Source organism: Delphinus delphis, chromosome 4 (genome assembly GCF_949987515.2).
Source record: "Delphinus delphis chromosome 4, mDelDel1.2, whole genome shotgun sequence".
NCBI classification, from domain to species: Eukaryota; Metazoa; Chordata; class Mammalia; order Artiodactyla; family Delphinidae; genus Delphinus; species Delphinus delphis.
This window is the reverse complement of record NC_082686.1, coordinates 102,496,577-102,523,086: the sequence shown is the minus strand read 5'-3', so window position 1 is coordinate 102,523,086 and position 26,510 is coordinate 102,496,577.

Here is a 26,510-nt window from a genome sequence, read left to right as displayed (position 1 = left end):
CATGGACCAATTCACTTTGTAAGAAATGCAGAAAGCAGTTAAGAATCTCTTAACCCTCGGGGTGGTGGATGTGCACAAAACCAGGCATGTCAAAGCTGTAGGAAAATTCGTGGCACTCACTTGCAGTTCTCTGTGTGGCACCATTGAGAGAAAAATCCCCACATCCTGGCTTCCCCCTAGAGAGGAAAATCAAAGGCTGAAACATACATTCAGTGTTCAGAGGTTTTAGAGGGCTGTCTGAGAGACTTGTTTATGTATTGGCTGAATCTAAGTACTGATAAGGGCACCAGGTTAAGGGTTGCTGAGAATGATGGGGATGATTTGAACTGGTGGACACACACTTGCATACCATAGCCCTTCCCCCAGTGGAATGAGCAGGATAAAACCCTCAACTCCCAGCTTCACCTTGGGGGAGGGAAATAGTTGAAGCATGCATCCAGTGTTCCAGCTTTCCAGGTGGCTGCCTGATGACTGGTTTCTGTCTTGCCCAGTTTGAGTGATGATGGTACCCAGCATATTCTAGAAGCCTGGAGTAGCTGAGAACAAAAAAGTGTTGGGGAGCTTGCATGAAGTCCGAAGAAACTGTAGTACCACAAACAGACACCAGAGGGCAAGAGAAAAGTGGCTCATCACATAACAGAACCACATCAGACTATCAGCACTTTTCTAAGCAGAAACATTGCAGGCCAGAAGAGAGTTGGATAATATATACAAAGTGCTGAAAGAAAAAACCCTGCGAACCAAGAATATTATATACAGCAAAAGTGTCATTCATAAAGGAGAAAGAAGGAAACTTTCCCAGATAAATAAAAGCCGGTAGAGTTCATCACCACTAGATCTGCTTTGCAAGAAATGCTAAAGGGAGCATTTATGTGGCACTTATTGGGTGCTAGGTGTCTCATATTTCGACACATGGTATCTCATTAAATCTTCACAAAACTATTTTAGGTAGGTATTTAACCCCCATTTTACAATTGAGGAAACTGAGCACCAGAGAGATTGAATAACTTGATCAAGTTTGTATAATCAGTAAGAGGCAGAATTTGAGTTCAAATCCAGGCAATCTAGCTCTGGAGTCTATACACTGTATCACTATGATGTATCGTAACTCAAATTTGTATATCTTGTTCCTCCTAAGTAGAGAAAAATATATACTTTATATATTACTTTGGTATAAAAATTACGAAGAATTTTTAAAAAATCAAACACTGTGAAGCCTGGATATTTGTAGGAATTAATTATATAATTGATGGTGTGGTTGGTTGCATTTGTTCATGATTGAACAGATAAAATTCCTCTTTGAAACCCTAACATGCATTCAAAAGCCTTGAGGAAGGTAGGTGCTAGGGCCTGATTCTAACAGGGAATAAGTTGTGCATCGTTCATGTTCTTTTCCACATTAATTAGTTGTAATCAAATATATGATTTATTGCTATTACAACAAAGAGTTCACCTTCAAAAGTAAAGGAACTCTTTTGAATTGCTGGATCACTATGTTTTTACATTAACAGTGCCATCTTAGCACCAGGGATCACTTAATAAGGAAAATATGAATCACTTCCCAAATACGCCTCACAAGAAGTGATGCTAATGTGAAGTTCTCAGTAAGGGCGTGAAGATGCCGAGCCGCTGGTGAAAGCCTTTTCCCGTGGAGTTCTGTGGCTGATGGCTACTGCTATCACGCCTTTAAATACATATTTCGGGGTGAACTTTTAAAGACAAAGATAGTTCTTTGTCATTCTTTCCCCTTTCTTCTTTATTCATTTGTCACACTTTCATGTTCAACTGCTTCTGTGCATCCTTTAAATCTCTAAAGAAATTGCCTCTGCACCATAGCCTACAGCAAATGCTGCTAGCAGGGGCTGAGGTAGATGTAAAAGAAAGGCACATTTTCCCCAAAGACTGTGAATGTGTGCAGCTTAAGCAGCTACAAAATTGGCTACATTCTGCATCAGGAGAATTGAAAAGAATAGGAGAAGACTTTGGTCTAAAAATAAAAATTATTTTTAAAATCCTTGAGTATTTTCAGAACAAAATGAGCAAAACTGATACCATAAATTCCTACCTTAAGTGCATATGCTTTTCATTATTTTGTGTCATATTCATTTTAAGATTTTTATGCCTTGTGATAAAACTATTACATTTTATCATCCTCTCTTCTCACTGTCATCTGTTTTGGTATTTCCTTTTCATTCCTTATATCTTTACATGTCATTTTGTTGAATCCTGAGAACATAGAAATTGACCGAAAGTCTGTCACACAGGATTGGGGTAATACAAATTTTTTTTGCCTTTTGACAGGCAAATTGTTTTCAAAGAGAAATTGTAATTTCATAATAAAATGCCTTTCAATTAAAAAAAAATAAAGTCAAATTAACATATAATCCTAATAGTTTTTTATTGCACATTACAGAGATTTAGGATGAGAACATCTTAAAACATTTTTATTTTAGCAAATATATCTGAACAATGTGATCCAAATTTTAAAAAAAGATGGGAAAATTGTTTTGGGGAATTTGTGTACATATACAATTGTGACAAAAGTTTGGGGGGCCACTGTTGAGTATTAAAAATATTTTGAAATATTTTCTTGCATCTGAACTATACCTAATAGGGGCTTGAAAAACATTTTCCTCAACCTGTATATTTAAAGAATAAATCTGAATCACTTAAAATGCAAAAAAAAAATGACTTAATTATAAAATATACTTAAAATTAGTGGTAGGAAAACAAAAAGATTAGGAACATATTCACTAGTATTTTAGTAATGTTTATTTCCGAGTAATAGAATTAATAATTCATGGTGGTTGTAATTTCCATTCTTTCTCCTTTTAATCATTTTTTTTTTACAGAGAAATTCTATTGCTTTCGCACTAGATACATACACACACAAATACTCTCCCAGATACATACACACACAAATACTCTCCCCTGACACATAGTCTATAATCACAAAAGTAGAGAAACCTGCAACATAGACTACCATTGCTGAATTTGAATCCCCAAAGGAGCAATTATTTAATAAATATTTACCGAGCACCTATAATATGCTAGGCACTGTTCCAAGTACTGGATATACAGCAGTGAACAAAACAGACACAATCTCTAATCTCACTGATGCAGCATTCAAATGTTGGCTGGCAGAAAATCAATAATACTTTACATGACAATAAGTGAAAAAAATAAAGCCAGATGAGAGAAGAAAAGTGAGAAAAAGGAGATGGAGTGGACAGTGGGTGGAGCAGGATACTCTCTAGATATGGTGGTAAGAAGGCCTCTGGCAGAGACCCGAATGAATTAAGAAAGAACTGGGTAGCACTTCATGGGTGAGTGTGTCGATGCATGTGTACGTAGGAAAAGTGTGGCTAGATTTGATAGAGCAAAGGGGAATGGGGAAAAGATGACTCTGAGAAGTAGCCAGGGTCCAGATTCGATGGTGATACGGTCAGACCTTTTTAGGTTTTGAAAAGTAAGGGAAAAGAATGCTTTGTGGGAAATAGGCAGTCTGTCTTGGTGCAAGAGTAGTTGCAAGTAATAAGTTTGGAGGCTGCTGCAAAAGCAAGGGGTATTGGTAGCTTGTACAGATGGCAATGGTGGAGGTGATGAGAAGTGGTGAGATTTTGGATGGATGATTATAGTGAAGGATATTCCCAGTTTGAAGACCTACAAGTAATTCCTTAGCTTAAAACATTTAAAGTTTTAGATTGCTGTTCTGATTTTCTAAGGCTCGTTGGCCTCTCTGGGGTGTCATTTGAAAGTACAAAGTGTCTGACAGGTCAAGTGGAAGAATTTAGTTGATGTGCACATATAAATACAGCTGGAATCACTCTTATTTGGAGGTATGTTTTGCAGATATAGAAAGATAGATATATGCACATTAATTATTAGGGTTATAGTGACAACATTGCTCTATGGAAATATTAAAAATGATATATATGTATGTATAGTTTAAAAATCTCCATATTGCAGTATTGTCATGAAAACCATAATTACCTATATTTCATTTTTTGTTGTGTTTTTTAGAAGAATATGAAAGAACAACTCAAAACATTTATGTAATTTTATGTGTATATATATGCATTTTTTTCTCTCTTTAGATAATTATTTTTTCTGTGTGATGACTCTGGGTCATTGTCAATAAAATAAAAGTTATCACTAAGGATACTCTAAGATAAACACCAAGGCAGTGCTGGATTATTTATTTCCTAGTTTAGAACTTAACTTTAGTGGCATGATGCTATTATAAAGGTTTGCATTTCATTGAAAACAAATGATTGATTGGTGAAGTGTGACTGTCTCTTCTTATGGACAAATATTTGCTTGTATTATTATTGAATCATTAAATGTGGTGGATTCTTAAAATAGGGTCAACATGTTCAAAAGATAAGTTTTTAGATGGAATTTTAAAGGATGGCATCTAATTACTGCCTTAAGTGGATGACATTTTCAGTAAATACAAGTTAATCATAGTGTAGACTAAATGAATTTTGAAGGTCAGAGGCAATAACGTCTTTCCCAAATAAGGCATAAAACATCATCATTTTCCTCCCCACCAATATTTTTAAGATTATTGCTACTTTGAGTGGACATTACTATGATGAATGACGTTACTCTTCTTTACTTCCATTTCAGAAGAAAGTACTTGAGTGACTATTTACAAGCAGAAATTAAGGTGACTCACATACTTGTATACATATTTCTCAAGAGAAAAATTGCCAAGGCTTTGGGTAGCTTTTTTCAGTGTCGACATTTTGCCTCCCATGATGATTATCATAGGACATGGTGTATGTAATCTACATTCAAATTGTTTGTATGGTTCAGAATTTGAGACTGATAATCTGGAATGCAAATCAAAATGAATGATCCGGCATCTGAAAGTTTCTTAGCATAAAAGTAAAAAGGAGTAACAATTCTGTAAGTCAGTTCTATTGTTTCATTATAAAAATGGCATGGCTACACATTTCAGAATTTATTATCTTGCATGTAGGCTAATTAATTTGTACAAATTAGAGGGAGTTTAAAAAATTATTAAATGACATCCATGGTTAGATAGTTTCAGTAGAACAGAGTTTTGTTATAATGTAGCAGACCTTTAGCGAGAAAGAACAGAGGGAAAGGCAAGATATTTATCAGAAAATAATCATCATGGTGAATAAGAAGACATTCTTTCTCAAACAGGGTGTTTTCACTCTGTCACTACTTTCTGCTCCCTTTTCCTTTGGCTTTTTCTCTATAGCTGTCTGTGATTAATGACTGCAGTTTGCTCTATTGTTTCCATCCTACTCGCTTCAGGTGGCACAGAAAGCTCCTTATGATTCAACCTGATTGGCTCATTTAGCATTTTTTTCCAACCAGACTTCATTGAATACATATTCAGTCAAATATCAATTAATTAAAAATTCTGTTAAAAACTGTGCTTAGCAATTTATTGACAAGTGGCACCAGTAATTCTCTGATTGGTTCCTGGCTTTGGGGACATTTTCTCTACCAATTTCTAACGTTGGAGGGTTTTAATAGTCGTTGGATGTTTTTTTTGTTTTTTTGTTTTGCGGTACGCGGGCCTCTCACTGTTGTGGCCTCTCCTGTTACGGAGCACAGGCTCCGGACGCGCAGGCTCAGCGGCCATAGGTCACAGGCCTAGCCGCTCCGCGGCATGTGGGATCTTCCTGGACCGGGGCACGAACCCATGTCCCCTGCATCGGCAGGCGGACTCTCAACCACTGAACCACCAGGGAAGCCCCATTGGATGTTTTTTGATATTAAGGGGAAAATAAACTCACTTTGCCATCATAATCATTGGAATTTTCCTGGTTTGTCTAAGCTTGTGTGTGTGAATTACTGTTGGAATGGCAGTATCTATAATGATTTTGTACCTTTGTTTTTCTGTTTGTATCTAGTGCCTGCAATGTGCTAGGTGCCGGGCTGGTGAGAACATGGGGAATGAGTTTGTGACTGTTCACTTTCAAATTCCCTGTTACCTGTGACAGACTGTGAATACTTTTCAACCCTAAACTCCTATAAATATGTTTCTCCACTCTTACTAAAGAGTTATTTTTCCCTTGATTCTCTGGAGTAACTTGGAAGCTTCTAATAATGGGTAACTTTTGATCAGTATTATTGACTTAGCTTAACAAAGGAAAACAAAGAATATATAATGTGGCTTTTTAGGTGTATGGGGATAAACCACACAATATGGGAGCCTTTTCATAGCCTAATGGCACAAAAGACCACGCTCCAACCACTGTTCCTGGAGATAGCCAAATACTTTATATCACTAACAAAAGGATTTATTTAGTGTTTTAGATATCTTTTCATTAGCACTCTTGCACGGATGCACAGATGTTTTTCTTTCTCAGCATTCTTGAGACAATAATGACAGATAAAATAGTTGTTCCAGAACGTCATAAAAGAGTACTAAGCAAATAATGATGTAAAGACAAATCATAGATAGCTATCATCAAAGAAAATATAGTACAAACAGAAATAGAAACAGAAAGCACATTTTTTCAGAAAATGAGGATTGCCAGCTGAGTTTATTTCATTCATTCATTCATTCATTCATTCACAGTATTTCCAGCCAGTCAAGACAGGTCTCAATACTGTAAGTCCGTTTACTGTAGTTATAACTAATACCCAGAATCTCAAAATGAGACAATTTTGCAGATAATAGAAAATGATAAAACATCAAAAACAAAAATCAGAAACGGTAAAGCAATCTTTTAGCATTTCTAAGTAAGATCAATTGAAGTACGGGTCCAATTTTGCCAAATTGTGTGCATGGATTAAATGCTCTATATGCATATTTCCCATTTTATGTTTTTATGGTGACAAAAATCCACCAGAGAACATTAGATAATTTCTGATTTTTTTTACTGGAGTATAAGTTGGTTTACAATGTTGTGTTAGTTTCTGGTGTACAACAAAGTGATTTAGTTATATATGTATATATACATATATGTGTATATATATGTATATATATATTCTTTTCCATGATAATTTCTGAGTTTTGTACTCCAGTACCTGGCACAGTGCCTGATATAAAGTAAGCTCTTGAGGGCTTCCCTGGTGGCGCAGTGGTTGAGAGTCTGCCTGCCGATGCAGGGGACATGGGTTCGTGCCCCGGTCCGGGAAGATCCCACATGCCGCGGAGTGGCTGGGCCTGTGAGCCATGGCCGCTGAGCCTGTGCGTCCAGAGCCTGTGCTCCGCAACGGGAGAGGCCACAACAGTGAGAGGCCCGCGTACCGCAAAAAGAAAAATAAATAAAATAAAGTAAGCTCTTGATACATAGCTGTTGAAGGAATGCCTGGATGAAAAAATGACTACATTAAATTAGGATTCTTTTAAAATGACCCAGCTCATAGATTCCAGCTTTGTGTATAATTCACGAGTTATAACGCATCACATACCAACACTGCTCCTTTGCCAGTTCATTTCTCCTTAACACAGTACTGGTGTTGATTGTCCAGTGATGTGTTTCCTACTCCCCACAGGCATATGCTATATTGACAAATTAAACATGGATCAACATGAAAAACCTCAATCTAGTTTCTCAATAGATAATGTTACTTGAGTCAATTCCAAGAACATTTGCTCTGGCTGTATATAAATGTAATTAAAATAATACAGACATCGAATTTAAATTACTTTGAATTATCTACCAGTTTGGTTTATCTGTATCTCCATTTGTGTAGATAATTTAGACTTAGTATTTTACATTCATGATTATGGTTTGAGTACATAAGTGAAATTATTTTTAAATGATATTGTTGCTACTGGAAACTGAATTGGATGCTAGGTGTTTTTTGTCCACTGTGATGAACAAATTTTAATTCTCCCACTGATTCACAAGTCATTATGTAATTGCAGCATATCTATACTGTTAGAAAGCAAATGCAGAAATCATCTATGAAGAACAATGCACAAAATAAATTATGAGTTCCTGGGCTTTTAATCCAGGCTTTCCTTGTTATGCTATGTGAATTTCTTCAGCTGGGATTGTATATATTTTAAACAGCTTCCCATTATCTTATTTTTGGAAATGAATATTGCTGGTATGTCTATGAAACTATGAATTTACCTTATAGATACAACAGCTAATTGATAAACTAAAAGTTTTGGTTAGATTCGTCAGGTAATTGATGGCTCAGACATAATGATGAGTCACTCTTTCCTAACACAAAGTGTGCCTATCTGTTACAATTCAAACCCTTCTTGTAACTTTCTGTCTTTTTTTTATCCATTATAAATGCAGGGTGATAAAATAATGGGTTGTACATTTATGTTGATGAAAATAAGTAGGTTGTACTTTCATCTTTTAGATGCTCTGTGCTTCCACTTCTTGCTCTCAAATAAAAAAGAGACAGACTATGGAGGGGTGAGGTACACCTAGAGATGGGAGTTCTAATTCAGGTTCTCTCAGTAACTCCATGTGCAGCCATGAAGAAGCCATGAACCCTCTCTGGGGTTCATTTCTAAAATGAGGATGTTCAACTAGATTTTTAAGGAGTTTTTGTTCAGTAATGAGATAAAGGTTTTCTTTCACAAAAGGGTTAAAACTCTCTAGTCTTTTGTCATGCTTGGACCCCATATTATTTCTTACATTTCATCCTCCTCTTCCTCTACTTCCTCAGCCTCACCTCATGTTGTGTGATGCCCTTTACCCTGAGAGGTAGTCAGGAGCCCATGCACTCTACCTTCCCTGCTGTCTATCCTTAATCTGCCCAGAAAGGATACATACTACAGGATCCTCTTAAATGTACTTACTTGTCTGTTTGCCCAGAGCATTGAAAGCTTACTGGGGAGAAAAGTCGTCTTGTTCTCTAGTGCATCCCAAGAACCCAGCATTTTGCCTGGGAAATAGGTGCTTGAAAATATTTGTTGAATGATTACAATTTGTCCATGTTTCCTGCATCTTTAATTTTCCTTGTGGGATGTTTTATTTTGCCAAGAATGAAAATCTCTGCTCAGCTGTAATGTTATCCTAGCTTATTAAAGGGAAAGAGCAAACTTATTGTAAATGCATTGCTTGGAACTGAAAGCAGCAGCAGCAGCAGCAATGTCTAGGATATTTGCATGATACTTGTAAACACAAGAGAAAATTCTAGGGGGGAAGGGACATTAAGGTAGCTCTTTAGAGACATTGTTTCCTCTTTCAATATACAAGGTAAAAACACTGACTGTTCCTCTGTAAGGGCAGGTGTTTTTTTCTCCAATATATCTATAGCAGCTACAAGATATTCTGGAATTATAGGATAGAATTTTGCATATTCTCTGGTTCAGTTGACTTACTGTTATTATTGACATGTGATTGTTGAGTTATTTTTGAAATACATAATTGAGAAAAGGTTCTTCTCATGTAAATAAAAAATATTGGGGGATAAAAAAATTTCAGGAATCACTCACCTTTTACTTTACCTATTGAAAACAGAAGCTCAGATAATTTGAGTTTTACCCAGAGTCACATAGCTTATCATAGAGACTTGGCCTCTTGACTCCATTTCCATCCTGTTAATTCCCATCCTGTGACATAATATACTTTTTGTGATTCTGTGATGTTATGAAGATTTTCTCCTCTGTGGGAATATTTCTGTTGTCACAATGAAAGTCATAGGGGAATGATTTTATTTATAAAATTAAATTTACACACTACTGACACAGACTGACTGCCATTCTGTAAAGTAAAATACATTTGTGTGTGCGTGTGTGTGTCTGTGTGTGTGTGTGTTTACTGAAGTATAGTTGATTTACAACGTTGTGTTAGTTTCAGGTATACAGCAAAGTGATTCAGTTTTTTTTTATCTGTCTGTCTATCTATGCATACATATTCTTTTTCAGATTCTTTTCCCTTATAGGTTATTACAAAATTTTGAGTATAGTTCCATGTGCTATATAGTAGGTCCTTGTTGGTAATCTATTTTATATATAATAGTATGTATATGTTAATCGCAACATTTGTGTGTTTTTTTATACCTTGAAATGGGTCATCCTGTTTGGCTTCTTTTTTGGGAATTGTCATATATATTTATGGCGAATATTCAGGAAGGGAATATCTTCATTTGGTAAGTGGCCCTTCTAGCCACAGTGACACATGGTAAGCATCCTCTGCCTCTCTTAACCAAATGTCTGAACTCAACCAAGTGCATCTCACCCCACAGTGTAACATTCTGCAGTGAGGTCTTTAGCTCTTATGTTGACACAGAAGCTCAGCTGGGCAGAAGAGAACTACAAATCAGACTCATGTTCTTCCTTATACTTTTCACTCAATGAACCTATCCATGCCTGGGTTTTTCTAATCCCTTGATAGTCCAGCCTGCCTCTCTTACTTTCATTTTACCCTTCTGAGAATTTTGCTTAATTCAATAATTGACAACAATTATCAGACAAAGGGATAAATGTATCATCTTGTTATTAATGTATCACCTTCATTTTCTAATTGGAGTATGTGTGTGATTTCAAGGCAGGAATGCAAATTACAGACATACTTTTGGAGTAAATAAACATGAAAATATTTTATTGTATGACATTTAAAAAATACTTTAGAAATTATTTTAGCTTGAGGATTGAAATAAGAAAGCTCACACAGGTGTCTGCATGTATTTGAAGACTCTTTTTTCCCATATTTATTACCCTTTATTAATCCAGTTTTTTTATATTTATTACCCTTTATTAATCCAGTGTTTTGTTTGTTTGTTTGTTTGTTTTTTAGTTTCTGCTTTATAACAAAGTGACTCAGTTATACATATACATATGTTCCCATATCTCTTCCCTCTTGCGTCTCCCTCCCTCCCACCCTCCCTATCTCACCCCTCTAGGTGGTCACAAAGCACCGAGCTGATCTCCCTGTGCTATGTGGCTGCTTCCCACTAGCTACCTATTTTACTTATGGTAGTGTATTGCAAGTCAATGAGGTAATCTACCACCATCATCTCTCCTTTGGAAAAACAGAAGCATAAAGTATACCACTCTTTAAAGTTCAGATAATAAGTAAAGTAACTAAAATGAACCAGAGATAACATTGCATTGCAAGGTCTAGAATATTCAGACTATTTTTCTTTGTATACCTATATTATTCTTTTATGTGCCAAGCATGGTTCTAAATTCTTACAAATATTAATTTATTTTTCATAATGACCCTGTAGGTTAAATATTATTATTGTCACCCTCATACAAATGAGGAAGTTGAGGCTTAGAGAAGTGGAGTAACTTGCACAAAATTGCCCAGCTAGTCACGGAAGAACTGCACTGAAACCCAAATGCTGAGCTCAAGGCCATGCTCTGAGCCACTCACTGTGGCTACCTTATTTGCTCAAGGAGACAAAGCAGTTCATCCAATAACAATCAGAATCTTCTTTGCTTAGAAGGAATTAAACCAATGAGCTTTAGGGTCTTTCTCTCATCTCTTTGCTCCCACATGTTTTACTTAAGGGAAAGGTATTAGTGAAAAACACATCCTACTGTGTTGGACAGAAAGCACAGCAAACAAAGTGAGATCAGGATTTCTGTGTTTGGCACTATAACCATTTAGTTAAGTGTCTTCCTGAGATCCAACTTGATTTCTCTGGCTCTTTCTTAATAGAACGGGAAGGTCGAAGTACACCTGAAACACCATCCAGAGAATGCACTCTGCTGCTTCTCCTGTTATGAGTGCCTTGTATCAAGAGATTGTGTGCTAACTTCAGATGAAGTAGAATTGGAACAGCCTGCTTGTAAATTACTAAATCCAATCCATTAGCCATTCTACATTTGTGTTTGTCCTGTATGACACATTCCACTGATGTGAATTTCCACTAAAGGCAGATGGACAGTCTATAGTAATTGTTATCTGATTGGAATTGAGGAAGATAGTTTAGATCAAAGTTTATCCAATTTGGGGGAGCTTAGGAGTCACCTGGAGAGCTTGTTCGTACAGATTACTGTGGCCCAGTAGTTCTTGATTTAGTAGATGTGGGCTGAAGCTGCAGAATTTGCATTTCTGGTAAGATCTCAGGTGACGCTCATGCTGCCTATCTGTGGACCATTGTTTGAGTAGTCCTGGCCCGTATCATTTCCACAAATTGCTAGGATGATGGCAGTTTTTGTTCACTGGAGTTAGAGAATATACATCCCTCACTATGGTCCATCTGCTCTGTCCTAGAGATCCCCTTGACATTTTTTCACAGGTATCTGTTCTCTGTGATGTTTAGCATTCTTCCTTGGAAAGGAATTTTTCTGAGATTTCTTTATTGTGTATTTTCAATCAGCTCTCAAATAGGCTCTGGATTACCATGTAGAGGATTTGGCTGCTCACAAGTACACAGGTGCTGCAGAATAAATACTAAAGCACAGGCTGCTAATATTTACTTGCACTAAGAAATTCAGGGGTTTTGTGCTAACAGGGCTTCCATTCCTTGTGTGATGGGTTACCATAGCACCTGGCCTTATCCCTGGTACACAGTAGGTCTTTATATGTATGTATAGCTGAATCAATTTGCTGTACACCTGAAACTAACACAACGTTGTAAATCAATTTCAATAAGAATTTTTAAAAAATGAATGAGCGAGGTGAAATGACTAAAACAGTTTTAAGCATCATGATTCAATTGCTTTGTTTTTAGTTCTCTCCTACACTGACGGGGCCGATAAGAAAATCCTTTCAAAACAAAAAAAGAAAGCCCTTTCGCGTCTACTAATATTAATACAAATTTTGTAGACTTGTGGGGCTAAGTGGCAGTATATTGTTGATTTGGTGAAGCTGAATATGGCTTGAGAAGTTCCCTCTGGTCAGGGAGTACACTTAAGACATATGCTCAGGAGCAAATTCTGTTTAGCAAAGTGTTAAAAATCCCTTTGTCTATTGCTTAGCCTTGTCAAAGAATTTGGATTAGAACATTTTTCACATTTAAGAATGCATTGTACTTTCATTCTATGTTTCTTTTGAACTCTGAAAATGCATTAGGACCATTATTTTGTTTCTTCTTACAACACCATTTAGAGGCGTGCGACCAAGTAGCGTTATCCTCATTGTACAGGCGCATAGAAGTTAACTAATTCTTCAGGTCGTGGAGAAGTAGGCAGAGCCAGCAATAAAAGAAACATTAGCCTGCTTTTATAGTGTATGAGCACAGTGGCCACCACAGAACTTCTAACCCTGTCCTTCCACCACCTAACACAAAATATCCTCTGCCATGAGATGACCTGCAGGAAATGAGGCTTCTTCAAAGATGATTGCAGGGATTACAGTAGTTTCAATTCAGGGTCAAATAAAAGCATCCTGCCACTTGTGATTTCATAAAATATTAAAAAACATCTTTTTCAGTGAGAAAGAGATTCAGGTAATTTTCAAACCACAAGAAATTGTTTTTAGGCACTTAGGCTCACGCACGAAACCCATTTCTTTTATAATGTGCCCTGAATATTGCTGGGAGGCAGTCTTCTCTGGGCTTCTTATGCTCCTACAAGTCTTGTTAAGCATGCCAAAACCCCCAGACCATTCTTGCACCCTGGCCACTTAGCTGGATTGTTTCTGCAGCTGACAATTTTGAAGAGTGATATAATGCCTCACGGGAATACATCACATACTCCTACACAGCACTCAGTCTCTCTCTGGACAAAGATCTCTACTTGTTGTAAAAGTGACAGACTTTTTTTTTTTCCATTATGGTTTATTACACAGTATTGAATATAGTCCCGGTGCTATACAGTAGAACCTTGTTGTTTATCCATTCTATTCATTATAGTTTGCATCTGCTAACCCCAAACTCCCAATCCATCCCTCCCCTCCACTTGGCAACCGCAAGTCTGTTCTCTGTGTCTGTGAGTGTGTTTCTATTTTGTAGATAAGTTCATTTGTGTCATATTTTATATTCCACATAAAACTGATATTATATGGTATTTGTCTTTCTCTTTCTGACTTATTCACTTAGTATGATAATCTCTTGGTCCATCCACGTAGCTGCAAATAGCATTCATTCTTTTTAATGGCTGAGTTGTATTTCATGATACATATGTACCACATCTTCTTTATCCATTCATCTGTCGATGGACTTTTAGGTTGCTTCCATGTCCTGGCTATTGAAAATATTGCTGCAGTGAAGATAGGGGTGCATGTATCTTTTCAAATTATAGTTTTCTCGGGATATATGCCCAGGAGTCGGATTGCTGGATCGCATGGTGACTCTATTTTTAGTTTTTTGAGGAACTTCCATACTGTTCTCCATAGTGGCTTCACCAATTTACATTCCCACCAACAGTGTAAGAGTGTTCCCTTTTCTCCACACCTTCTTCAGCCTTTGTAGACTTTTTGATGATAGCCATTCTGACTGGCGTGAGGTGATACCTCATTATAGTTTTGATTTGCATTTCTGTAATAATTAGCGACATTGAGCATCTTTTCATGTGTCTCTTGGCCATCTGTATGTCTTCTTTGGGGAAATGTCTATTTAGATTTTCAAAAGTCGCAGATTTTTTAAGCTCAGCGTTCCTTAGCAGCAGTGCAACTCTCTGATTGCGTAGACATCCATCTGAGCCCTTCGTGTCGCCTCATGGACTACAGGACAAGGGGAACCAGCAAAAATATGCTTATATGTCTGCTACTGCTTTTTATTGTGTGTGTGTGTGTCTGTGGTTGATCAAGACCTTTGTATCTGATCCAGGAGTCTCATGTCTTTTGTCAGCAACCCTGGATCTGTGACAGACTAACCAATGAGCTTGTGTTTGAGGGGAAATTCTACTACTACTAGCTTTCCTCCGTACCGTAAAACATATTTAAGTAGGGCAGAATCTTAACAGCTATACTTAGTTTCTTCCCAGTAGATTGTTCCCAAACTTAGGTTATTTCATGGAAAAGGTTTTGTTTCATCCACATCACGGTGCTCAGTAAATTAAATGAGGCTTTAGCAGGATAAAATCAACATGAAATGAGAATATCAGAAGTGCGGGAGATCTGGCTTACATACCAGGAGACATATTTTCTTTGACATTATTATTTGGGGTCCTGTAGCAGAATATCCATGTTTGTGTGTCTTAGGCAACTGTCACAAACACAAATGTCTGCTACTGTCCATAGCAGTTGAATATGAACTCAGACCTGGGCTGAGGCAATGGAGAGCAGGCTAACTACAGCATTTGTGACCCTAAGACACAATTGTGATGTATTGATCTTCTGATGGCGTTGTGAGCAGTCTGAGAGTGAAAGCTATGTAGTATTTATCCCTGTTCTTCTGTGACACTAGTTATGATAACTTCAACTTAAAGGTGTTTATTGAATGATTGTCAGATAAATGAAATCAAAGGCCTTATTGGAAGCAGTTAGCAGCAGCTGTGTAGATTCGCTGCTCATTTACTCCATATACAGGGCATAGTGGATATCCAGCAATCTGGGTAATGTAACATTATCTGTGTTGATTGTAGATATGACAGCAAGATAATTATGTTTTTAAGAGTGCTTTAAAATGAAATAACTATGTGATGGGTGTGGTGCCCCGAGGACAGTGGTGCTTCAAGGACAAAGGATGACCCTGCCTGAAAAAGTGTCAGCATTACACCCCCTACCAGACTTTTAATCACCCTCCCCACCATGTTGCCATGGTTACGAAATTACTGAGCCCACCTGGGCAATGGGACATGTCCCAAATAAGGAAAGGCATCTGGCCTGTCCCACTCCCACCCTTTAGAAGGAAAGTATATGTGCCTCAACCAATCAGTAAACGAAATTTTCACTTCAGACCATTCCTTTCTGTTCTGGCTTTAAAAACTGATCAGTAGCACGTGTTTGGGCTCAACTCTCCCAGACTACTAGGAAGTCAGCCTGCTGTTCTAACAGCAACCCTTCCCTCTAATAAATTCTATCTTCTTTACATTCTGCCTTGTGTCTGGAAATTCTTTTCCCACCTGCGTTTGGACCATGACAGCTAGCTATTGAATAACTCCCAATTCATAACTGTTAGGAAGATGACTAAGGCTGCTAAGGTAACCAGTGAAGCTATGCATTCATCCAGCTTTACAGAAAAGGATTACAGCTGTTTCTCAATAAACAAGGAACAATTATTCACACAGTGCAACTAAAACTGTATGGTTCACCATCCTTAATCACTGCACTCTTTATTCTGTGGTGAAGACTGAGTTACTCTCTTGACAAAAGTTGAGGATTTCTGAGAGTCAAATACTGAGTTCTAAAAGACCTGAGTTACAAAACAACATGGCAGTATAATTAAATCCTACTTCTGGTTTTAACAGAGAATAGAAATCATCACCCATTGTTGCCTAGACTCTTGTCTATTTCAATTTTATTTCTATACCATCATTTCAACCATCGAAAAGTGATATTGCACAATGCCCCTATTATGTCATTTACCAAACTGTTTTGCAATTGTCTGATTCCTTGACTGTATTTTCCAAACAACTGTGAGCTTTGTGAAAACTGGCACCAGGATGATTAACTATTTATATCTCACATCTAGCACACCACTCTACACAGAGTAGAAGCTGGTGAAAACTTTTTGTTTAATAAAGTAATCGATAATAAATATTTTAGTAAGAAAAAATACATCATATAAAATACCTTAAGAGTACAGCTTTCCTTCTTTTTTAGTGTTCTGGTTTTATATTGACTTCGAATTCCTTTTTGACATACATTTTGAAAATAGTGTTTCTACTTAAACCAGAAAATATCCCCATTCCTCATTCAACAGAATAATTTAGTGATTCACTTGTTTGCCATTACCAAAAACAGACATGTCAATTTGTCACATAAAGTGAAAACAATTATTCTGCTTTAGTAAATAAGACAGAATATAATTTTGTGTTCTTAAGAACAAGACAGACAAGATGAATAAACAGTGGGCTTTGGATACTTTCCGTTCTTTGACTTTTCAAATCATAGCAATAAGATGCCCTTTTCCTAACCAAAGTCCTTCTGATGTCAGTGCAAAGAGGACACATGCAAATAGAACTCAGTGGTATCTGTAGATAAGTATTGATACACCATAACTGTTCTGTTGTCCTATGATGAAATGTGTCTTAACCTGTCTTTTTAAAAAGGCATAGAGAAAGGAGATTATATTCACAGGGAAATTTATTTCCTTAAAATAATTTAATTGGCAAGATTCTAACACATATATACATACATTCCTGTCATAGAGCAAACCATTGGCTCAGCTGGTAACCAAAGGCAAAATTTAATCTTGACATTAGCAGACTTCATTTATTTGTAAGAGGAGGTGGATGATGATTGAGTTTAATTACAGTAAAACTTTTGTTAAAAGGAAATCAATAACAATGTGTTTAGTCCAAATTTGCTTGCTCAAAATATAAGTGGAAGGTTTTGAGGGAAAGTCATCAATATTAACAGGCAATTTTCTATCCCTAATTTGAAATCTTTATTTGAATTCATCAAACAATAAGATATTGTAGAGAGTATCAGAGGAATGGGTTGGAAGTCAGGAAACTTAATTCTAGATACATCTTTGCTACTAATTAAGTATGTGGCCTTGAGCAAGTTATTTAATTTTGTGGTCCTTACCAAGTCCTGCTGATTTTTTTTTTTTTTGGTAACTATTTCCCAGGCCTGTAAGAATTTTTATTATCTGCATTATTACAGATTGATGACTACTGTCACTGGCTTTAGTCCACTCTCTCTCCACAAACTCTGCTCCTCATTGCTAGTGCTGTTTTTTACACTTCTGCCGGGATGATTTTTTCTATAGAGCAAGTCTCACTCAGCACTTTAAATCCTTCAAAGGCCTGTCATTAGGTGTGGGGTCCATGGAAACCTATTCACTGAGACCCACTAATTACTCCATGACCTGGCCCCCTGCCCCCGCTTAATGCTCCAGCCTATTCTCCCCCATATGCAGCAAGTTACCAGTTCACATGGAATCACTGAAATTACTTACCATTCCTTTTACACCTTGTCACTTGGGTTTCTTGTCCTGGTAATGCCCCTCTGTCATTTCCTTGGCTAAATTGTTTTTCATCCTTCAAGACTGATTCTAAAAGCTACTTTGTCTGTGAAGGCTCTGCTGACCCCTTCAGGAAAACCGTAATACAGGTAGACTTAAGCTGATCTTACAGCTCTGTTTCCATAGTTTTCTGAATAAGCTGTTCCTGCAGACAATCATTTTATTTTTATATTCTATTATTATACCCTTAATATTGTTTAATCATATGTTTCCCTTAATAGATTGTGGGATTTTTGAATGTGAGATATTTATCTGTTTATTTTTCTCTGTCCTCAGTCTCTTGGAATAATACTGTATGGGAGAATATGTAGGTATAAAATATATGTTACTATAAGGAATGAATGGAATCTGTTGTCCATTTTGGTAACATGGGGGTGTTGTGACAACATGATTTGTGGTCTGTGACTGTGTATCCTAAAGTCTTTAAATAACCTAAAATTTTGTGAATGGATTTGCATATATACTTAGGTCCTCAGGAAAACACCCAGAATTTCATCAAGTTTCCACACGGATCCATTTCCCAAAGACTGCACCCAGTTCTAATGCTGGGTGAGACAAAATTCACTAGAGCACCAACAATATACAATAATAAAATGCCCTCTAATACAGACCCTGCCTCTCCAACAGTCAGGAGGCCATTCAAGTCAGCCCTGGCTCCCTATTCTCCTGTAGAATCTTTTCCTTGCCACTTTGTGAGCCTAGGGAGGTAACAGGAGCAGTGCTATCCTTTGTACTCCTTTTGAGCCTCTGAAGACTGGTATAATCAGATTTGTGCTACAAGATTTCAGCTGAGAAATGGACTGAGAAATTTCAGCATGAGAATCTGAGAAGTCAGAATTTATCTTATGTTGGTCAGTTTGCTTAAAAGCATCTAACTCTGTGTCCATAATTTCCTATTGTCCTCAGACAATTCAAAGAATTCAACTAATATCCTCAACTGACTTTTAGCATTTAAGAAACTAGTTTTCAGTTTAAGACTACATTGGTGCACGTACAAGTACTATCCTACTTGGAAAAGTTACTGGTTTCTGTTTGCTAAAAGAAAGTTTTCCTTCTCTAATTCGAACTGAATGTTTTCTTTGACTGTCTTGTCTTAAATATATTAACAAATACATTAACAAATGCATCAGTTTATGTATTCAATAAATATATGCTTAAAAAGTCTACTTCTGGATACAATTAAAAAATCTGTTTTAGATCTCATTTTTTTCCTAATTCAGTCAATAAATTATAATGCATAATGTGTTTGTGTCATGATCCTGTTTTATTTGAATTTCTTTAGTCTTATGACAGCTTAATCACACATGAATGTAGACCAAGTTATAGAATATAAATTAAAACATACTAATCAAAATCTTTGTGTAAAAACACAATTGATCATGCAATGGCAGCCATAGAATTTGTTTGTAAAGTGGCTTGAAATGTGATAGTTTGTTGGAAACTGAAATAATAGGAAAAAATACTGGTATCTACCCCAGGTTCCTGCCACAGAGATCCTGAAACGCTTGTAGTTTCCTTAGCACTAGGAGCATCTTTTGTTCTAGTATTTGGTCTTTGACCATGGTTCCTAACAGGGTTCCTGAAATCCTTGTAATTTCCTGAGTGATAGGGGTGTCTTTTGTGTTTTGTTTGTTTGTTTATTTGTTTTTGTATTTTATTTAATTATTATAGCAGGTTCTTATTAGTTATCTATTTTATACATATTAGTGTATATATGTCAATCTCAATCTCCCAATTCATCCCACCAACACCACCCTCCACCCTGCTTTCCCCCTTAGTTTTCATACATTTGTTCTCTACATCTGTGTCCCTATTTCGGCCTTGCAAACCAGTTAATCTGTACTAATTTTCTAGATTCCACATATATGCATTAATATACAATATTTGTTTTTCTCCTTCTGACTTACTTCACTCTGTATGACAGACTCTAGCTCCATCCACGTCTCTACAAATGACCCAGTTTCATTCATTTTTATGGCTGAGTAATATTCCATTGTATATATGTACCACATCTTCTTTATCCATTTGTCTGTTGATGGACATCTAGGTTGCTTCCATGTCCTGGCTATTGTAAATAATGCTGCAGTGAACATTGGGGTGCATGTGTCTTTTTGAATTATGGTTTCCTCTGGGTATATGCCCAGTAGTGAGAATGCTGGGTCATATAGTAATTCTATTTTTAGTTTTTTAAGGAACCTCCATACTGTTCTCCATAGTGGCTGTATCAATTTACATTCCCACCAACAGTGCAAGAGTGTTCCCTTTTCTCCACACCTTCTCCAGCATTTGTTGTTTGTAGATTTTCTGATGATGCCCATTCTAACTGGTGTGAGGTGATACCTCATTGTAGTTTTGATTTGCATTTCTCTAATAATTAGTGATGTTGAGCAGCTTTTCATGTGCCTCTTGGCGATCTGCATGTCTTCTTTGGAGAAATGTCTATTTAGGTCTTCTGCCCATTTTTTGGTTGGGTTGTTTGTTGTTTTAACATTGAGCTACATGAGCTCTTTATATATTTTGGAGATTAATTCTTTGTCCATTTATTCGTTTGAAAATATTTTCTCCCATTCTGAGGGCTGTCTTTTCATCTTCTTTATAGTTTCCTTGGCTGTGCAAAATATTTTAAGTTTCATTAGGTCCCGTTTGTTTATTTTTGTTTTTATTTCCATTACTCTGGGAAGTGGGTCAAAAAAGATCTTACTGTGATTTATGTCAAAGTGTGTTCTTCCTATGCTTTCCTCTAAGAGTTTTATAGTATCTGGTACATTTAGGTCTTTAATCCATTTTGAGTTTGTTTTTTTGTATATGGTGTTAGGGAGTGTTCTAATTTCATTCTTTTACATGCAGCTGTCCAGTTTTCCCAGCACCACTTATTGAAGAGACTGTCTTTTCTCTATTGTATATCCTTGCTTCCTTTGTCATAGATTAGTTGACCATAGGGGCGTCGGTTTACCTCTGGGCTTTCTATCCTATTCCATTGATCTATATATCTGTTTTTGTGCCAGTACCATACTGTCTTGATTACTGTAGCTTTGTAGTATAGTCTGAAGTCAGGGAGTCTGATTCCGCCAGCTCCATTTTTTTCCCTCAAGATTGCTTTGGCCATTTGGGGTCTTCTGTGTCTCCAAACAAATTTTTTGTTCTAGTTCCGTAAAAAATGAAGGGATTGCATTAAATCTGTAGATTGCTTTGGGTAGTATAGTCATTTTCACAATATTGATTCTTCCAATCCAAGAACATGGTATATCTCTCCATATGATTGTGTCATCTTTGATTTCTTTCATCAGTGTCTTATAGTTTTCTGAGTACAGGTCTTTTATCTCCTTAGGTAGGTTTATCCCTAGATATTTTACTCTTTTTGTTGCAGTGGTGGATGGGATTGTTTCCTTAATTTCTCTTTCTGATCTTTTGTTGTTAGTATGTAGGAATGCAGGAGATTTCTGTGCATTAATTTTGTATCATGCTACTTTACCAAATACATTGATTAGCTCTAGTAGTTTTCTGGTGGTACCTTTAGGATTCTCTATATATAGTATCATGTCATCTGCAAACAGTGACAGTTTTACTTCTTCTTTTCTAATTTGGATTCCTTTTATTTCTTTTTCTCCTCTAATTGCTGTGGCTAAAACTTCCAAAACTGTGTTGAATAATAGTGGTGAGAGTGGGCATCCTTGTCTTGTTCCAGATTTTAGAGGAAATGGTTTCAGTTTTTCACCATTGAGAATGATGTTGGCTGTGGGTTTGTCATATATGGCCTTTATTACATTGAGGTAAGTTCCTTCTGTGCCTACTTTCTGGAGAGTTTTGTCATAAATGGGTGTTGAATTTTGTCTAAAACTTTTTCTGCATCATTGAGATTATCATATGGTTTTTATCTTTCAGTTTGTTAATATGATGTATCACATTGATTGATTTGCTTATATTGAAGAATCCTTGCATTCCTGAGATAAACCCCACTTGATCATGGTGTATGCTTCTGGATTCTGTTTGCTAGTATTTTGTTGAGGATTTTTGCGTCTATATTCATCAGTGATATTGGTCTGTAATTTTGTTTTTTTGTAGTATCTTTGTCTGGTTTTGGTATCAGGGTGATAGTGGCCTTGTAGAATGAGTTTGAGAGTGTTCCTTCCTCTGAAATTTTTGGAAGAGTTTGAGAAGGATGGGTTTTAACTTTTCTCTAAATGTTTGATAGAATTCACCTGTGAAGCCACCTGGTCCTGGAGTTTTGTTTGTTGGAAGATTTTTAATCACAGTTTCAATTTCATTACTTGTGATCGGTCTGTTCGTATATTCTGTTTCTTCCTCATTCAGTCTTGGAAGCTTATACACCTTTCTAAGAATTTATCCATTTCTTCCAGGTTGTCCATTTTATTGACATAGAGGTGCTTATAGTAGTCTCTCATGATACTTTGTATTGCTGCAGTGTCCGCTGTAACTTCTCATTTTTCATTTCTAATTTTATTGATTTGAGTACTCTCCCTCTTTTTCTTGATGAGTCTGGCTAAAGGTTTATCAATTTTGTTTATCTTCTCAAAGAATCAGCTATTAGTTTTGTTGATCTTTGCTATTATTTTCTTTGTTTCTATTTCATTTATTTCTGCTCTGATCTTTATGATTTCTTTCCTTCTGGTAACTTTAAGTTTTGTTTATCTTTCTCTAGTTGCTTTAGGTGTAAAGTTAGATTGTTTATTTGAGATGTTTCTTGTTTCTTGAGGTAGGCTTGTATTGCTGTAAACTTCCCTCTTAGAACTTTTTGCTGCATCCCATAGGTTTGGATCATTGTGTTTTCATTGTCATTTGTCTTTAGGTACTTTTTTTTTTTTTTTTTGGTGGTATGTGGGCCTCTCACTGTTGTGGCATCTCCCGTTGCGGAGCACAGGCTCCGGTCGTGCAGACTCAGTGGCCATGGCTCACAGGCCCAGCTGCTTCACAGCATGTGGGATCTTCCTGGATCAGGGCACGAACCCATGTCCCCTGCATCGGCAGGTGGACTCTCAACCACTGCACCACCAGGGAAAACCTCTAGGTATTTTTTGATTTCCTCTGATTTCTTAATTGATCCATTGGTTATGTAGTAACATATTGTTTATCGTCCATGTGTTTGTGCTTTTTACATTTTTTTCCCTGTAATTTATTTCTAATCTCATAGCGTTGTGGTCTGAAAAGGTGATTGTTATGATTTCAACTTTCTTAAATTTATGGAGGCTTGATTTGTGACCCAAGATATCATTTATCCTGGAGAATGAACCATGTGCACTTGAGAAGAAAGTGTAATCTGCTGTTATCGGATGGAATATCCTATAAATATCAATTAAATCTGTCTGGTCTATTGTGTCATTTAAAGCTTGTGTTTCCTTATTAATTTTCTGTCTTGATGATCTGTCCATTGGTGTAAATGAGGTGTTATAGTCCCCCACTATTATCGTGTTACTGTAATTTTCCTCTTTTATAGCTGTTAACATTTTCCTTATGTAACGAGATGATCCTATGTTTCGTGCATATATGTTTATAATTGTTATATCTTCTTAGATTGATCCCTTGATCATTATGCAGTGTCCTTCCTTGTCTATTGTAACATTTTTTATTTTAAAGTCTATTTTATCTGATATGAGTATTGTTACTCTGGCATTCTTTTGATTTTCATTTGCATGGAATATCTTTTTCCATCCCCTCACTTTCAGTCTGTATGTGTCCCTAGGTCTGAAGTGGGTCTCTTGTAGACAGCATATGTATGGGTCTTGTTTCTGTATCCATTAAGTGAGCCTGTGTCTTTTGGTTGGAGCATTTAATCCATTCACATTTAAGGTATTTATCTATATGCATGTTCCTGTTACCATTTTCTTAATTGTTTTGGGTTTGTTTTTGTAGGTCCCTTTCTTCTCTTGGGTTTCCCACTTAGAGAAGTTCCTTTAGCATTTGTTGTAGAGCTGGTTTGGTGGTGCTGAATTCTCTTAGCTTTTGCTTGTCTGTAAAACTTTTGATTTTTCTGTCGTATCTGAATGAGATCATTTCCAGGTAGAGTAATCTTGGTTGTAGATTCTTCCCTTTCAACACTTTAAATATATCCTGACACTTCCTTCTGGCTTGTACAGTTTCTGTTGAGAAATCAGCTCTTAACCTTATGCGAGTTCCCTTGTATGTTATTTGTCATTTTTCCCTTGTTGCTTTTAATAATTTTTCTTTTTTATTTTTGTCAGTTTAATTACTATGTGTCTCGGCATGTTTCTCCTTGGGTTTATCTTGCCTGGGACTCTCTGCGTTTCCTGGACCTGGATGGTTATTTCCTTTCCTGTGTTAGGGATGTTTTCAACTATAATCTCTTCAAATATTCCCTGGCATCCTTTCTCTCTCTCTTGTCCTTCTGGGACCCCTGTAATGTGAATGCTGGTGCATTTAATGTTGTCCCAGAGATCTCTTAAGTTGTCTTCATTTCTTTTCATTCTTTTATCTTTATTCCATTCCTTGGCAGTGAATTCCACCATTCTGTCTTCCAGGTCACTTATCTGTTCCTCTGCATCAGTTATTCTGCTATTGATTCCTTCTAGTGTATTTTTCATTTCAGTTATTGTATTGTTCATCTCTGTTTGTTTGTTCTTTAATTCTTCTGGGTGTATGTTCTTTAATTCTTCTAGTTCTTTGTTAAACATTTCTTGCATTTTCTCAGTCTTTGTCTCCATTCTTTTTCCAAGGTCCTGGATCATCTTCCCTATCATTATTCTGAATTCTTTTTCTGGAAGGTTGTCTATCTCCACTTCATTTAGTTGTTTTTCTGGGGTTTTATCTTGTTCCTTCATCTGGTACGAAGTCCTCTGCCTTTTCAATTTGTCTGTCTTTCTGTGAATGTGGTTTTGTTCCACAGGCTGCAGGATTGTAATTCTTTGTGCTTCTGCTGTCTGCCCTCTGGTGGATGCGTCCATCTAAGAGACTTGTACAAGCCTCCTGATGGGAGGGACTGCTGGTGGGTAGAGCTTGTTGTTGCTCTGGTTGGCAGAGCTCAGTAAAACTTTAATGCGCTTGTCTGATAATGGGTGGGGCTGGGTTCCCTCCCTGTTGGTTGTTTGGCCTGAGGCGACCCAGCACTGGAGACTGCAGGCTCTTTGGTGGGGCTAATGGTGCACTCCAGGAAGGCTTATGCCAAGGAGTACTTCCCAGAACTTCTGCTGCCAGTGTCCTTGTCCCTGTAGTGAGCCACAGCCACCCCCTGCCTCTGCAGACCCTCCAACACTAGCCGGTAGGGCTGGTTCAGTCACCTATGGGGTCTCTGCTCCTTCCACCTGGATCCTGATCACACACTACTTTGTGTGTGCCTCCAAGAGTGGAGTCTCTGTTTTTCCCATTCCTCTTGAAGCCTGCAATCAAATCCCACTAACCTTCAAAGTCTGAATCTCTGGGAATTCCTCCTCCCATTGCCAGATGTCCAGGTCGGGAAGCCTGACATGGGGCTTAGATTCTTCACTCCAGTGGGTGGCTTTCTGTAGTATAATTGTTCTCCAGTTTGTGAGTCACCCACCCAGTGGTTACGGGATTTTATTTTATTGTGATTGCACCACTCCTACTGTCTCATTGCGGCTTCTCCTTTGTCTTTGGATGTGGGGTATAGTTTTGGTGAGTTCCAGTGTCTTTCTGTTGATTGTTCAGCAGTTAGTTGTGATTCCAGTGCTTGCTCTCGCAAGAGATAGTGAGCTAACGTCCTTCTACTCTGTCATCTTGAACCAATTTCCCTCGTCTTTTGTTTTTATGAGGAAGCTCTGGGCTGGCTCCTGGATGGGAGCTGGTCACCAGAAAGACTAAGCCATGATTAGAAGCTTGGGATTTTCAGGCTGTCCCCACACCCCACCCCCATTCTCCACATAGAGGAGAGGGGCTGGAAATGGAGTAACTTGATTTTCCTATGTGATCTTTCGTAAAATCTCAATACTGTGGGGTTTAGGGAGCTTTTAGGTCAGTGATCTCATCCACGTACAGCGAAGGTGATATACCCCAACTCCATGCTAACAGAAACTCCTGTGTTCAGGACACTCTCAGACCTCGCCATTTGTATCTGTCTTTTCATCTGGCTGTCCATCTGTATCTTTTATTATTTCCTTTAATCAGTGGTAAATGTAAGTAATTTCTGTTAGCTGCTCTACCAAGTAATTAAATTCAAGGAGCAGGCAGTCATGGGAACCTCAAATTTATAGCCAATTTATACAGAGTTGTGAGTAAGCAGGGGACCTGCTACTTGCAATTGACATCTGAAATGGGGGCTAGTCTTGTGGGGCTGAGCCCTTAACCTGTGGGATTTGACACTATCTCCAGGTAGTGTCAGAATTGAGTTAAACTGTAAGACATCCAGCTGGTATCATGGAGAATTGCTTCCTTTGGGGGGAAGAAATCCCCGCACATCTGGTGTCAGAAATGTAAGAGTAAAGGAGAAACACAGGAGGTAGGATGAACTAAGTTTTTCTAAAAAGAAACATAAACATGTGAGAAATTAAAATGCTTTCATTAATTGACATCCTTATATTAGCTGTCAGTTACAAATGCAGCCTACATGATGCTGCTAGGATATTGTAAAGAAAAACATCACATTT